Source organism: Ziziphus jujuba, chromosome 8, assembly GCF_031755915.1.
Source record: "Ziziphus jujuba cultivar Dongzao chromosome 8, ASM3175591v1".
NCBI lineage: Eukaryota > Viridiplantae > Streptophyta > Magnoliopsida > Rosales > Rhamnaceae > Ziziphus > Ziziphus jujuba.
In genome coordinates, this window is record NC_083386.1 from 9,483,113 (window position 1) to 9,499,325 (window position 16,213).

A 16,213-nucleotide genomic window follows, 5' to 3' on the forward strand; every position below is an offset into this window, starting at 1 on the left:
TTTGTTGTATAAGATATATAAATAGCTTTTTAAAAAAAATTTCTCCAATAATGATATGCAAAAGATCTATTAAAGTGATGTGATAACAAAAAAAAAAAAGAAAGTGTATCTCTCTTCTTTTTCCTTATCAATTCATAACTTTTTTCTTTTTCCATACACCATCTCATTCCATTTAAAATTTTAAATAGAATCTATTGGAAAAGAAATTTAAATAGATGTTGTTTATTAATAGATATTATGTCATCTAAGTTTCAATACTTTTCAAATTTTTTGACACATAAACGTCAATGACGAAAATCATTGGAGATGCTATTAGCAAGTTACAACATGTATGCTGCCCTATATTTATATTCTTTTTTAACTCTTATTTTCACTTAAAACAAAAACTTCTTTTCATAAACCTTTCTAGCTCTGATACTATAACAAAGTCAAAATATTTTATTAAAATCATACGGACTTACCACTTGGTACACAAATGAAAGTTCTTCCAAATTGGAGCTTCGGAGTCACCTTCCCTTTATTTTACAGGGGGAAAAAAAATGGGAAATGAAATAAAAAGAGCACAAATAAAAGGTTTACAAATTCCTTTCGCTTACATATTCCTAAATAAAAAAGTCTAAACTGAATTTAAGATAGAGAACAAGAAGGCACATAAGAAGGGGGCTGTCTGATGCTAGTTTGCTCAGTAGGTCCATTCTCCACAACGATTACTGTGCCCATGCCCCAACTAGCATTTTCTTCTATATGACAATGCATAAAATAGACCTCTGACATGTAAACACTAAACAATTTGCACAATTACTTTTTAGTTCGTATCCAACAGTACATAAAAACATTTTACATATTCAAACACAAGGAAATAAAACATATATGTATAATTTTGTTATGATAGACACGCACGCATATATGTATATATATATATATATTATATGGCGAGTTTCATCTATTTATATTTGAATAAATAATTACCATATATATGTAGATGATGTCTATCAATAATTCATATATAAATAGGTGATGTCTAGCATAACATGTTCGTGCAAGTCCATCATAATGAGCCTATATGTGTATGTGTGATTAGCAACATTTTTTTAAAAAATATCATTTCTTTTTCGGTATCTATACAAACATACCAGGGTTGTCAGCAATGAATCTGATAGTAGCCCATCCATTATTGGGAACTCCTATGGTATTAGCCAAAGGTGGATCAACTAAATTGTATGGTGGTGTAGAAGTTTCGCTGAAACATCCAGGACCTGTCCCAACCAAGTAGAAGCTAAAACCATGAAGATGTATTGGATGATTTTGTGCCACCCCAAGACCTGTACCTTGGAACACTGTCTCTACTGCTTCTCCATACTTTACTTTTGTCACATTTGTTCCTACCACTGGGTTGAATTCGTATATTGAATTAGAATTATCCTCCGCTGTGAAGTTAAAATAATGAGGCGGCTTCTCCGGGAAATCCGTCCTATAGGTGTCATTACTTATATAATGTTAGTTATCATCACTTTGATCATTATATAATACATTAAAAATAACATGGTCGTTTGAAAAAATAATGCCAAATAAGGCCTAAGTGGATATGTGTAAAAACTAGATATATGGAATAATGTATATTAAACGTACCAATAATATGCATGTAGGATATCAAGAGTTGGAGTGTGAAAGCTAATGTTGGTCAAGCTAGAAGCAATCCTATTATGATTGGGACCGGCACATGATTGATTAGTACAATTTATTTGATTCACAGCGATCGTCATGTAGATACTTTTATCGACATGTTTCGGGACATTGACAGGGTAATCTTTGTTCGCCAATGACTTAATTTGGCAGGTGAAGTTATCCCTGCATTTTCGTCGGTAGTGTTAGGAAGTTCCGGGGAAGGAGGAGCCGTCATAGTGAACAATAGCTGTGGTCTTGTTATGGAGCTTGTCTGAGTTTTGTTGGAGAGAAATATAAGGCTTTGCAAGCATATAATAGTTACCTGGAGCTTGATTTGCAGTGAACAAGATGTCCATGGTTTGTCCAGGAGTTATCATTATGTAACTTGTGTTGAACGGCTTGATGTGTGAAGCATCTTGTGCTAGCACAGTAAAGTTGTGTTTGGCAATTCCAAAAAAACATTTCCTCGTTCATTATGGCATTCACTACAAGTAGGAGATAGGAGATAGGTCTTGTTGTACTTCACATGAAGATGGTACGTTGTATTTTCTGTAACAAGTAATAGCAAATTTATTACAAGTATTTAATATAATATAATGAGCCTGATTATATATATAACCATTATTATATGTAGTAGACCTTTTATTATATGTTATTTAGTGTAGATATGTGGATTAGATGTAATAAATGGCTCATGCTTATTATAATGTGAACATGCAAACCCACTTTAGGAGGATTGTATAGATATATAAATTGACTGAAATTTAAAAATACATATATAATTCATTAAGTTTTTATAAAATTTATTTTTTTAGAATAGATAGTTATTGATTTTTAAATTATTAATTTTTAAAATGATCTAAAAGCTAATAAAAAAATTAAAAGTCCGATATTAAAACCACCATTATATATATGGCATTATATATATGAAAAGCTTCTCTTCTTTAACTTCTATATGATTATTCCTAGATTAGTTTAATCAATTTCAGAATTTTGTTTTTGAATTCAACCCCAAAGTAAGTTTTGAAACTCCATATTATTGTACTATAAATTAAACTACCTTTTTATATAATGGAATAAAATTTGACTGATAAATTATTAAAAAAATATTTTTTGTCAATGGTGATAATAAAAAGAAAAACTAAAATAAAGCCGGTTAATATTAGTAATGATCATTACTATTGATGGCAAATAAAAAATATATATTATAAATTATTATGTCAAAATTTACTTTTTGTTCTAAAAATTGGATCTTACAGCAAACCATGTAAAGGTGGTTTGTAACCAAGTTAGGGTATTAACGTGGTTTTAAAAAAAACGTTGACCAAAAAAAAAAAATTAGTTGGATCTTATAACTAGTTAGAAAAAACATATAATGCATGATTTTACAACACAGTATTTGAAAAGGAAAGAGACAATAAAGAGCATCATAATATTGGTAGACTTGCTAGTAGTTAAACCACTGAGTACGCCGTAACAAAAATATATATTTTAGTCATTAATTTGTTTAACAAAAGTAATACAAATGCATGATTTAAAATATTCAAATAATATATACCAATGCCAGAGCAATCGTATGAATCTCCTTGCCAACCGTTGATGGTGGAACCATAAACTTCAGGTGGTCCACCTCCACTGGCCGTGGCTAAATCAATTGCTTCCTTTAAGTCCTCATCGTACCACGATGCTGTAATGAATCAAATACGAAACAATAATTAAATAGAATTGCATATAATTAATACCAAAGGACCTGCTTTTTTTTAATTATAATAATAACTTAAAAGCACAAAGAGAAAAAGTATATATTTTTATATATAAATATATAAATTTAAGATTGTAGAGTCGGACTACTCGTAAAATTAACATAATGATTTAACCAATTGGAATAATTAAAAATACATTAATAATCTATCTTAATCTAACTGTATATGGAAATTTTATATTAGAAAAGTAAACTTCACATAGATTATTAATTTTAAATTTTGATTTTTGAAATGATCTAAGAATTAATTGAAAAATCCTAGGAAATCGGTGAAGTGGATCTGATATTGTAAGATTGTATTTCAAGCCTTTCCAGTAGGAGGTAAAATAACTATAGCACCATGAACCGTGGCTCGAGACCAATCACTATGAGCGTGCCACCAAAGAGTTCCTTCATCAGAAAAAATAGCTTCATAGGTGAAGTTCTTTCCTGGTTGAATTGGACACTGTGTAATGTTCTCTGGGCAATCTGACCGTGGATTCCTTTGCTGCTTTACTCCATGCCTATTATATATGTATATATATAGATATTTATATTTACATATAGATGTATTAATAATATCGTTGCAAATAATTAACCCTCAATTCAACTATTCATATATAGTTTTGTTTTCAACTCCTTGAAAAGCCCAAAGTTGCCAAAATAATTTACAGAGAAAGAGACAAATTAAGATGGCAATTAATTAATTGATTAACATGTAATTTATACCAGTGAATAGTGACACCATATTTGCCATTATTGTGGACATTAACAAATGCTGTATCTCCTTTCTGGACATGAATGGTTGGACCTGGGAAGCCTCCATTTACAGTAAGGATGCTTTTTGTGGTTACATATTCTTGAAAAATTCTCCTCCTCAAGCTGCAATCGCAGTGGATGCGCACTTATTAAATGTAAAGTACCGTACGTACAAAGGTATACATATCTGTATAATACAGAATGGAGAACTATTCTATATATTTTAGTTTTAGTTTATAGAGTGAGCGACATAGTGTTGACACCTAATTTATTACATTAATTAATTATTTAAAATTAAAAATTTAGTTGAAAATATGGTGCAATCAATTAACATTTGTTACGTTATTATATCATTCATTATAAACTAGCATAGTTTTTAGGAAATTAAATTTGGTATATAATGAATGTATTATATATATTAACGTCTTAAATAAATAAAGAACTATATATATATATATATATAGAATTGATTTCTTTGGAGGTAGATCCAGCTTAATCATTTTAGAAGACATGTTGATATGAATACTAAAAGGAAGCTTACATACTCTCATGATAATTTAAAATATTGGTTACCTTAACGAATTTATTTTCTCATATTAGGTTTTTAATTTCAAAAAAAAAAAAATAGCGTGTAAATCCAAATGGATAATGGAAAATAATTAAAATAAAAAGGAGATTATTGAATGATTTAGACATCTATATGTTTCTCAAGGAACTATCTCCCAGAATATGAGTTATGTACATTAGGGTAGAATATTACAAATCGAGTCCTGAGAGTTTTAAAATTTGGACATGTCCCAACTTAGACCTTTTAATTACTACTATTAATTAAGAACATCTTTCTGACCTTTAAATTCACTTTATATACAAAAAATAATACGTGTATTTTATACAGTGAAACTTCTCGAACAAGACCAAATTCGCCAACTTGTGATCGTGATTCTGATCAGCAATATTAAAACAAAGGGTAAACTTACAATAAAACTATAATGATGAACATTTGCAACCACAGAAAGGACCAGTCCATCCAGGAATAAAAACCCCAGTAACCCAGTGATCAAGCCCATTTTCTTCAATCCATTCCCAACTCTCAATTATGTAGATGAACCTTGCTTTTTGGTTTGTTTGCATTATTTTTTTTATTTAATGGGATATTTACATAGGAAAAAAAAAAATGAATGATTTGTAATGGGCCTACTTTGGCCTTTGGGCTTTTACATTTTGTTGGAAAAGATTTAATAATAATTTTGAAACATGGGGTTGAGAGTTTTAAAGAAACAAAAACTTTGCGTTGAGTTTTTAATGCTTTCACCTTTTTTTTTTTTTTTTTCAACGTTCTGGTCAGTTGGAAAAACGGTTTTTACAAAAAAAAAATTGTTTTGAGAAATAACTTGAAAAAGAAAAAATAGAGAGAAAACATTGACGATGGTAAAGTGAAAGTACATTGATAGTTTGAAGAGAAAAGCATCAGAGATGTTGTATTTGAAAGTTTTTGTGTCTGTTGTATCTTGGGAGACGGCCGTCAGAAAACAACTTCACCGATGAGCGAAGATCGTCTTAAAAAAATTGTGATACCACACAGGTTTCGGTCAAATTTTTAAAGAGCAAATTAATACAAGGATATACAGATTTTAATTCTGAAATCATTAAATTTTCTGTATTTTATTTTATATTAATTTTATTTATCCACATATATTTACATATATATACATCCATATATTTTTTTATAACAGTTTATACTTTAAGTATGGTCTGAAACTTGTATGAAAAACATGCATGGAAACTATACCAATATACTATATTAACTAAATTAATATTACATATAAATGCCTGGACCTCTTGTGTGGTACTAAATAGTATAAAGCCTTAGATTCGATGCACAATATACAATTTCTGTAGTTTAATATTTTTAATGATGATCATATATATGACATTCAAGATAATTTACTTTATTCGTTTCTGTCCTAGCAAAGATTACAAAATGTTTACAATATGGTATTTGAAAAGGAAAGAAACAAAAAAGAGCATCATAATATCTTTCTTAATGTATTGGTAGACTTGGCCAGTAGTTAAATCACTGAATACATTGTAATAAAAGATATATATTTTAGTCATTAATTTGTTTAAAAAAATTAATATAAATGCATGATTTAAAATATTCAAATAATATATACCAATGCCATAGCAAGCATATGAATCTCCTTGCCAGCCGTTGATGGTGAAACGATCGACTTCAGGTGGTCCACCACCACTGGCCGTGGCTTTATCAATTGCTTCCTTTAAGTCTTCATCATACCTCGATGCTGCAATGAATTCAAATACCAAACAATAATTAAATAGAATTGCATATATTTAATACAAAAGGACCTGCTTTTTTTTAATTATAATAATAACTTAAAAACACAGAGATATATAAATTTTTTATGAGGTAAGTATAGAGAATTAAGATTTTAGAGTCGGACTCCCCATAAAATTAACTTAATGGTTTAACTAATTGGGATCACTTTAAAAGTTGAGGATTAATTAAAAATGCATTAATAATCTTCATAGGTTTAATTGTATATTGAAACTCTATATATGAAAAGTAAACGTCATTTAAGTTATTAATTTTAAATTTTAATGTTTAAAATGATTTTAAGGATTAATTGATGAGAAAAATCCTTATAGTAAAGCAGTGAAGTGGATCTGATATTGTAAAGATTGTATTTACCAACACAATTGTATTTTACTCATCAGGCCTGGGAAATGGATAAGTCTTTCCAATAGGAGATAAAATAACGATAGCACCATGAACCGTGGCTCGAGACGAATCACTATGAGCGTGCCACCAAAGGAGTTCCTTCTTTATCAGAAAAAATAACCTCATAGGTGAAGTTCGCTACTGGTTGAATTGGACACTGTGTAATGTTTCTCTGGGCCATCTGACCATGGATTCCTTGGCTGCTTTACTCCATGCCTATTATATATGTATAAACAACCAAATATTATATGTATATATATATATATATATTTATATGTAGGTGTATTAATAATACTATTGCAAATAATTAACCCTCAATTTCAACTATTCATATATAGGTTTGTTTGACCCCTTGAAAAGCCCAAAGTTGCCAAAATAATTTACAGAGAAAGAGACAAATTAAGATGGTAATTAATTAATTGATTAACATGTAATTTATACTAGTGAATAGTGACACCATATTTGCCATGATTATGGAAATTAACAAATGCTGTATCTCCTTTCCGGACATGAATGGTTGGACCTGGGAAGCCTCCATTTACCGTTAGGATGCTTTTTGTGGTACATATTCTTGTAAAATTCTCCTCCTTAAGCTGCAATCACAGTGGATGCACACTTTATAAATGTAAAGGACTGTATGTACAAAGGTATACATATCTGTATAATATGTAATGGAGAACTATTCTCTATATTTTAGTTTACAGAGTGAGCGACATGGTGATGATAGGTGATCCGTTACATTAATTAATTATTTAAAATTAAAAATTTAGTTGAAAATACGGTACAATCAATTGACATTTGTTACGTTATTATATCATTTATTATAAACTAGCATAGTTTTTAAGAAATTAATTTTGATATATAATGAATGTATATATATACTAACTTCTTAAGTAAATAAAGAACTATATATATATATATATTTGATTTCTTTGTAGGTAGATTTCAGCTTAATCATTTTAGAAGACATGTTGATGTGGATACTAAAAGGAAGCTTACATACTCTCATGATAATTTAAAATATTAGTTACCTTCACGAATTTATTTTCTCATATAAGGTTTTTAATTTCAAAAAAACAAAAAAAATTAGCGTGTAAATCCAAATGGATAATGAAAAATAAATAAAAATAATTAAATAAAAAAGAGATTATTGAATGATTTAGACATCTATATGTTTCTCAAGGAACTATCTCCCAGAGCATGAGTTATGTATGTTAGGATACCATATTACAAATCGAGTTCTGAGAGTTTTAAAATTTGGACATGTCCCAACTTAGACCTTTTAATTACTACTATTAATGAAGAACATCACCACACAAACACCCACCCACCCTCAAGAAAAAAAGAAAAAAAGAAAAAAAAAGATCTGTATATATTTAAAAATTAAAGCAAAATCTTTCTGACCTTTAAATTCACTTTGTATACAAAAAAATAATACGTGTATTTTATGCATTGAAACTTCTCGAACAAGACCAAATTCGCCAACTTGTGATCGTGATTCTGATCAGCAATATTAAAACAAAGGGTAAACTTACAATAAAAGTATAATGATGAACATTTGCAACCACAGAAAGGACCAGTCCATCCAGGAATAAAAACCCCAGTAACCCAGTGATCAAGCCCATTTTCTTCAATGCCATTCCCAACTCTCAATTATGTAGATGAACCTTGCTTTTTGGTTTGTTTGCATTATTTTTTTTTTAATTTAATGGGATATTTACATAGAGAAAAAAAAAAAAAACAAAACAAAACAAAACAAGAAAAATGCGAACTGTTTACAAGTTTATTCTTTTAAGTATGTTCTGAAACTTGTATGAAAAACATGCATGGAAACTATACCAATATACTATATTAAATAAATTATTATTGCATATTTGCCTGGACCTCTTGTGTGGTATTAAACAGTATAAAGCCTTAGATTCGATGCATAATATACAGTTTCAGTATTTTAATATTTTTAATGATGATCATATATATGACATTCAAGATAATTTACTTTATTCGTTTCTGTCCTAGCAAAGATTAACAACCCCTTCCCCTCCAATCCAAATCCACAGCCTTTTTTTTATTTATTTTTTGTTGATGCGACAAAGTGTCAGTTGGTAGTCGGTCAATATAAATCTTAAAGTTATTTTTTCGGTAAGATCCGCTAACAAGAAATTAATAAAAACGTGCTTTATAAATTAATAATTACTAATTAATTATATTAGTTAGCAAGTTGGCAATTAGCTTTCTTCACCTATTGGACTACATACATGTAGTCAGTATAACCACAATTTTTTAGCAATTTAAACAAAAACGGTACAAAAATGGTTAGGTATGTGCGGTTTGTTCCTAAAAGAGAGAGGACATATACATTGCACGTGAATCTGCTTCCTTCTTGAAGATAATTATATTTAAATTTTATATTTTTAAAAGATTATTATTAATTTTTTTATAAAAAATTTATATATATGAAAATTAATTTAATTGTCAATTTTTTCAATTAACTTTTACTGTAAAAATAATACTATAAAAGTACAATGATGGCTTTTATCTATTCAATTTGACAAATAAGATTTAAATGATAATTTTTGAAAAACATAACATCTAACTGTAACAAAACAAAATGGGTTTAAATGAATTTTTTTTTCACGCATGATAGATTATACTATTTTTTTTTTGTCACAAAAGAACAAAAATAAAAAAATAAAAAAATAAACCAAACGCTCATGCTTTCTCATCTATATAATGAAACAATATGTAAATATGCTGATATAATATTAAAACAAAATATGTTGGCTCTACAAAATAATGATTTATTATACTATATCACTCATATAAAGATTATATAAAAAAATAAAAAATAAAATCATTCTGCCTTCTTTAATGATAAAAAATGATATAACACTAGCCAATTGATAAAATGAAAAACATTGGTTTTCAGCATTCTTGATAAAACGAAAAATCGGCAACAACAACTTTGTTCCCGTTACAATCAGAACATAAAAATTAAGAGGGTATTATATAAGCCTTTCTTTAAATTTTTGTTAAAATTATATAGACCTGCTTTGAATCGAAAATAATTACATTGAGTTCGATTATTCACCGTCACTACCCATTTAAAATGACAAGCAGTTGACCAAAAAAAAAATTAAATACGTGATATGATTTGTCAATTTACCATTTAAGTTTTAAGTTTTAAATCATGTATTAGGATGACAATATCCATAAATTTCGTGGAAAAAAAATAAAAATATCCTGGACTTTCACTCAAGAGGAATATTGTATGAACTTTTTCGTAGATGAGAAAGTAGTCCCTGCGAGGAGAATCCATTACTATTAACTACTGTTTTGTCAATAATGATCTAAATTGGAATTCACTCATCTCCAATATTAATAATAATAAAAAAAAGGGCAGGCCATCATGATAACTAGGTGGATAATTTTAATGACAATAATTAAAAAAATTAATAAATGGAGAGTAAAGCCAAAACTTGTCTTATTTAATTAGTATTACAAGATATACAAACCAATGTGAGTTTTTTTTTTTTTTTAATGAAAAACCAATGAGAATTTAATCCAATTTAAATACACAAATAATTACTATAAAACATAAAAGCCATGTATAGTTTGTCTCCATTAGCATAAAATAAAATTTTTGATAGACTAATTTGTTTCATATCATATACTTTCAATATTTTTCACGTGGCAAATGTTAGTAATGTTTATCCAAGAAAAAAAAAATGGAATATTTGAATTATTGTTTTCGGAGCATGAAGAGATGATCAACAATTTTTTTTTTAGCCAAAAAAAAAAAAAAAAAAAAAAGGTGCACGTTTTCTCTGATGATGATGATGATGATCATAGTAATAATAATAAGTGGGCTTTTCTAAAGTTATATAACAAAAGTTTTGCTTTTGTTTTTGTCTTGGTATTCTTTATATAGGTTATGAATATAGAAAAAAAGAAAAAGAAAAAGGTAAGAAATTGTCATTATGGTTAAATTAGGAGCAGCATTAATTGGCTCATCCCTGCCAAAGATAAATAGTGGCCGTATTCGGATCCACAGCTTGAGGGAAGGTTTTTGTTTTTTTTGTTTTTTTAATTTTTTATTTAAAGTTATGGTACTACATAAAGCAATTTGACCGTGTGGGTGTGATTGGTGCCACCGCTTGTTCCTTTTGGACAGTATTAAAGTAGTACTGTGCTGTGATTGTTTTAAAACTGGATAAAAGGAAGCGCACAATTGTCGCACTGCATTTATATATACATATATATTTGCTGAATTTGGCCCATTGTCTGGGACAGGGGTGTTTTTATTATGCTATTATGTGTTGTAGTTATGGCAGCACTTTTTTTGTTTTTTTGTTCAATTTCCACTTCTTTTAATAATTAAAAAAAAATTATAGTATTAATTTTTATTTACAATTTTAAACTTTTAGTTTTTTTTACCAAAAAAAGTTTAAACTTTTTATATTAATTCTTTTGATATTATAAAATTTTATATAAGGTAATTATTATAAAATTGGTATATATATATATTTGTTTTTTGGTTTCTTATGTATAATTTGTTCAATAACTATATAAAAAATTAAAAAATTATTAATTTTATTTTTAATGTTGAATTTCTTCTTAATTATTTTAATTTTGTAGATAATACACTTATTATCATTAATAATTAAAACTCAATTAAATATATTAGGAATAATATAATTATTTCCAAAGAAATTATATGAATGCTTGTAAACAAATCAATTTTGTTTATTTTGAATAATATAAATATTTAAGAAAATCATAAGCATAATAATAAAAATTAAATTTACTTTTTTTTTCCTGAAATTTATAGTACAGTACGTACATTCATGTATCAAATATTGTAAAATATTGATGCAGTGCAACATATTACATTATAATATAATTCAATCAATATTAATAGAATTAATAAAATACAGTCTTACGTGCCAAGCGTACCCTTTGGAACTTAATTGAATCTAAGACAAAAAAAAAAAAAATGTTGTACCCTTTTTAAAAAAAAATAAAATTATATTGCGATTGGAGAATATTAATTCTGTATTATTGTATATATATAATATGTACGTATTTATATATTGTCTTATTGTATTTATATGTATTTGCACGTACGTAATTGATCATATTAAATTGCAGTTTAATAAATTAGTTTTACTAAAATTGAGTATTTGGACCTAAAGATTCTAAATTGCAATAAATTGGAATCATATGGGATAGAACCATTGACCACGTAGAGCGAAAATTTCAGTTATCCAAACTAGATATTGGCCCTTATGAAAATATATTAATGTATCTATATACAAATTGATCTTAATTTATCTTATAGTATCTGCAGCAAATTCTACTGCTTAATGTTGTCTTAAAAACAAAAAAGAAAATCAAATGGTTTTTATTTTATTTTTTTGTTGAAAGAAAACATAATGGTTGATAAATATGATATATATTTATTGTATTTCTTCTATCAAGGATATTTTGGACCACAATGGTTTATATGTGATATTAATATATATATATACAGTCTTTTTTTTTTTTTTTTCATCAAAAATTTTTGGATAAAATTTATTCATAATTCATCCTATTATGTATTTGTAGTCCAACATCGCACAGCTTTATCGATAATAGAAGGAATCATGAATAAGTTCAGGAGAAAAAAATTTACACACGCACACACACACACACACACACACACACACACACACACACACACACACACACACACACACACATATATATATATATATATATATATGTACGTGTGTGTGTTTGTAGGAATTTGCAATATGTTATCGGAAATAAAATTAAATATATATAGATATAAGTTTATGCAATATATCAGCAAATACAAGAATTTCGCATTAAAATGAAATTTGACATATATAAAATATACCTATTTGGAGCAACAAAAATAATAACAGAAAGTCATCAGCCACCTGGTGGAAGAGCAAGAAACTATACATTACTTTTGGGGCTATGCAAATTGTTAAAGATGCAAAACAGTGAAGAATACTTGAAGATTACATATTGAAGGATCACTTTTACATCAAATAAATTTTAATTTTACAGTACAATTATTATAATTTGAATTACAAAGCATGTACTATACCATTTCTGACTAATCTATTACATGATTTATTGTTTTCGTCTTCCCCTTGGTCCCTAAAATATATGATATGATGATCAATTTTAAAATAGTTACTTCTTATATATATATATATATATGTTTTTTTTTTTTTTCTTTTCTTTCAAAACTAGAAGTATGTTTTAAGGGTTCTAAGGGATCGTAATATAGTTCTGTTCTGTCACCTCAAATTATTAGTTAAGTTTAGCCTTATCAGTTTTGTTTTTTTGTTGTTTTGTTTTGTTTTGATTTGGTTTTATATATACATATATATATACACACACACACGTTTTTATTTTGAAAATATATATTACGCTGTCTATTTTTAATTTTTTTTTTAATTATAATTAGATATTTTTATAAAATTATAAAAATATAAATATAAAAATATTAAATTATAATAAAAAAATTTAAAAAATATGTAGTATAATATATTTTAAAAAAAATTTAAAACTAAATAATATACATATAAAAAAAAATTTTAAGCACAAAAAATTATCCCAGAAAGCTGAACTTAGCAAAAAAAATAATATAAAATAAAAAGAACTAAGCATTAATTAATTTGGACTCTCATGACAGGTGGGCCAAATAGTCAAAGACAATGGATATCCCCAAAAGTCAAAATGAAAATACGTTGTTGGTGAGGACTTGATTGATTGAAGTTGGACGTGAAAGATTAAAGGTGGACTTGTGGGAAAGGATTGACTTTGTTCTTGAGAGAGGTTGACGTGGCATGATTTTTTTCCTCTGAATTTTACTTTTTCTTTAAAAAAAAATTCTATTTAGTGAAATTGATATGCGTCAGTTAAACTGGTTATGAATATGCACATACTAAATTTATAATTTTAAAAAAATTGAAAAAAATTAAAGTAATTAATTAATACTTTGTCAAATCGCAAATAGATTTCATGAATAAGTCATAAATAGCAATTTTGTTTTTTAAAAAAGAACTTTGTGTTCCGAATATGATTATACTTGTCTAGTAGTGCATTTGCACATCTCAGTTTCTCAAAGACATAATAGTTTGGTAGAAAAAATATTACTGCTTGTAAAAAGAATATTATTTTTCGAAAAAAGAATAATATATAATTCATTCTATTATAATTTTGAACTTTTTTTTTTTTTGGTTTTTTATGAATTCGAACTTTTGTTATTAATTAAATAGAAGTGGTCCAAAAATAACTTGAATGATTTTATTCACACTCCTAATATTATTAGCCATAGTATATTCTACATACAACAATATAAAAAATTTATTTTTGCTTTTTATACTAAAAAAAATAGATATATTTTATCATAATAAAATTAGACATTCTTAATTTCTCAAAAACTCCATACCTTTCCTAATTTTCTTCGATCCAAATTTTCTAAGAAATAAACATGTTTTATCCCTCCTGGTGTTTAGATGAAAACAAAGATCTGCTATCTCATATGGCTCTTTGATTCCAGTTCTTCTACTCCAGTATCCATTGTGGCTTTTTGATTTGGTGTTCTTCTAAATTGAAAAAGGCTTTTTATTTTTGTTTATTTATTGATTTGAAGACCTCCAACTAAATTGTAAATGGGAAAAAAAAATTTTTTTTGTGACTATTGAATTCGTTCCATCTTATACATTGTGCATATCTTTTAAATGTTTGTTTTGTTTGAAATTATTTTCTTTAATATTCTTTGTTGTAAATTACACTCTTTTAACATTTCTATTAATTTTTCATGATCGAAAAGGATGATTTGTCAACCACTCCTTTTTTTATCTTTTCATTTTTTTATTAAACTTTATGGTTAAGGTTTTGAAGACGTATAACATAAATTAGAATGTATTTAATTTTAATTTTTTTTATTTCATTTAAGTGTTAAAAGGATATTTTTAAATTTTTTTTCAATACATGTTTTTGAAATATAAAATATTTTAAAAATTATAATATGATTAATAATTTTTATTGTGTGAATTACAGCAATCCAATTAATATTTCAAATTATATTTTTGAAAAAGACAGTGATATCAATGTACTTCATGCAGAATCTTACATCATTGATAACGAACTTAATACGTGTAGAGCACTAACAAACTTAACACGTGTAGAGCACCTGAAGCTAATATAGGGGCATTTTATGTCTTCTTGATTGAAGATTTTTTTTGGGGCAATTATATCTCACGCATTTAAGGCTTCCTTTCACTGTCTCTTGTTTTTCTCACCAGAATGGACATTTCTTATCCACATCCAAATATCAGAAATTATTTGACAAGAAAAATAAAATGACATAAAAACAAAAATGGAAAATAACGGTGTTGAAACATGATTTTCCCAAACGAAAACTGACCAAAAAGGAAGGAGGAATCAGATTAATTGTTGCCATCAAACTAGCACGAGATGTCACTTTCTCAGAAAATTAGATAACTTTGTCTTATCAACTTTTTTTTTCTTTCTTTCTTTCTTTTTTCACCCTTCAAAAAAGCCATAGTCAAGTACAGGAAGGAAAACGAAAGAACAGGACACAATTATTGGCTTTTTGTTTTCTGTGGGCTCCGTTTTGATTTACATTTATTTTTTTTTTTTTTTATATAGGATATATTATATTGGATATTTTTAAAATTTTTTTTAATTATAATTAAATATTTTTATAAAATTATAAAAATATAAACATAAAAATAAAAAAATTTCGAACATGTGTAGTATAATATATCCGTTTTATATCTCTCCCATATGAAACCCTTATGAGATCAATCTATCTCTCTCTCTCTCTCTCTCTCACACATGAAATCAAGCATCTTGAAATTGCAATTTCAATTTGTAATGGAGACGTAATTTCCTACACCAATAAAAAAAATAAAAAAATAAAAAAATAAAAAAATAAAGCAATGGCAAAAATGACGTAAGGGCCCTGTTTTAAACTCACATGCGCTGCACGTGTTGCATATATTAGTGTTTTTGACTGAAATTGACAAAATAATCAATGGTGCGAAGGGCTTTTTTTTTTTTCTCTGATAATGGGTGCGAATTTCATTTAAGTTTGAGGGTGCGAAACGTTTTAAAAAAAATTATGTAATTGAAGATGCAAAGTGTAAAGTTGGATATAGTTTGGAGTGGATTAATGTCAATATTACTTTTTAAAATTTAAATTGTAAAACATGTGAGAGTTTTTTTTTTTTTTTAGAGTAATAAATACATGGTATTTTTTT

At 27.1% G+C, this 16,213-nt stretch overlaps 1 pseudogene; it reads right to left on the reverse strand.

Annotated features, from left to right (window-relative positions):
- Nucleotides 1–627: 627 nt before the first annotated feature.
- LOC132805050 (putative laccase-1) lies at nucleotides 628–8,545 on the reverse strand (annotated as a pseudogene).
- Nucleotides 8,546–16,213: the final 7,668 nt, after the last annotated feature.